The sequence below is a fragment of the Peromyscus californicus genome, unplaced genomic scaffold (genome assembly GCF_007827085.1).
Source record: "Peromyscus californicus insignis strain IS unplaced genomic scaffold, ASM782708v3 Scaffold_13__1_contigs__length_99412109, whole genome shotgun sequence".
Lineage (NCBI taxonomy): Eukaryota > Metazoa > Chordata > Mammalia > Rodentia > Cricetidae > Peromyscus > Peromyscus californicus.
The window spans coordinates 23,388,120-23,389,580 of record NW_026294424.1 but is presented as its reverse complement, the minus strand read 5'-3'; the positions used below and the strand labels follow the sequence as shown (position 1 = coordinate 23,389,580).

The 1,461-nt window shown below is 44.2% G+C and overlaps 1 pseudogene; it reads left to right on the top strand.

Moving 5' to 3' along the window:
- The first annotated feature begins 429 nt into the window (after positions 1-429).
- LOC128108847 (cell division control protein 42 homolog) lies at positions 430-1,107 on the top strand (annotated as a pseudogene).
- The last annotated feature ends 354 nt before the right edge of the window (positions 1,108-1,461 follow it).

The window sequence follows — 1,461 nt, the reverse complement described above, 5'->3', positions numbered from 1 at the left end:
TAATGTCATCACAGGAGGCAGAGGCAGGCGGATCTCTGTGAGTTCAAGGTCAGCCTGGTCTACAGAGCAAGATCCAGGATAGCCAGGGCTACATGGAGAGACTCTGTCTCAACAAAACAAAACAACACAAAGGAAAAAAGTAGTATGACAATGGAGAGAACTGGAAGACATCATAACCATGTGATCACATTGTGTCACCTCCAGTGACACCTTGTGGCGCTGAAAAGAAAATGACTCAGGGACAAGTTCACAGAGGGCTATGCCACAGAATGATTGTGTTTTGTGATCCGCTAAAGCACCAGAGGTGCGGGAGGGGGTAAAACCCACACTTGGGGGATAGAGGAAGGACATTCAAGTGGAGGCCATCCTACATCACCCATGTTTCCCTTGGCGTCAGCCATGTCTCAAGAAACCCCAAACTGGGCCCCAGCGGAGAAGCTGAGGTCAACATCTAATTTGAAATATTGAAAGTAGATACAGAACTATTTCTGCAATGCAGACAATTAAGTGTGTTGTTGTCGGCGATGGTGCTGTTGGTAAAACATGTCTCCTGATATCCTATACAACAAACAAATTTCCATCGGAATATGTACCATTTTTGACAACTATGCAGTCACAGTTATGATTGGTGGAGAGCCATATACTCTTGGACTTTTTGATACTGCAGGGCAGGAGGATTATGACAGACTACGACCGCTGAGTTACCCACAAACAGATGTTTTTCTAGTATGTTTTTCAGTGGTTTCTCCATCCTCATTTGAAAATGTGAAAGAAAAGTGGGTGACTGAGATAACTCACCACTGTCCAAAGACTCCTTTCTTGCTTGCTGGGACCCAAATTGATCTCAGAGATGACCCCTCTACTATAGAGAAACTTGCCAAGAGCAAACAGAAGCCTATCACTGCAGAGACTGCTGAAAAGCTGGCGCGGGATCTGAAGGTGGTCAAGTATGTGGAGTGCTCCGCCCTCACACAGAAAGGCCTAAAGAATGTGTTTGATGAAGCAATATTGGCTGCCCTGGAGCCTCCAGAACTGAAGAAGAGCCGCAGGTGTGCGCTGCTATGAACACCTCTCCAGAGCCCTTTCTGCCCAGCTGGTGTTGTCCTCATACTAAAAGCGATGTTTAAATCAAACTAAAGATTAAAAATTAAAATTCGTTTCTGCAATAATGACAAACGCCCTGCACTTACCCACATGCACTCATGTGAGACAAGCCCCATTGGTGTGCTCCCCTCCCAGTAATAGTTAATTTTGAATAATTGTGTATTATCTGAAAAGTGATGAGTGCTAGTTTTTGTTTCCTTGTTTAAAAAACAACAACAAAATCCCCACCATTTTGTTTTGTTTTTTTGTTTAAAAGCAAGGCATGCTTGTGATGACTTTGTAACAGACTAATTCAAATTGTCAAAGCTGCTCCCTGGTTCCATTCTGGAGAGTAATCTGGGGCATCTTAGGTCCCCC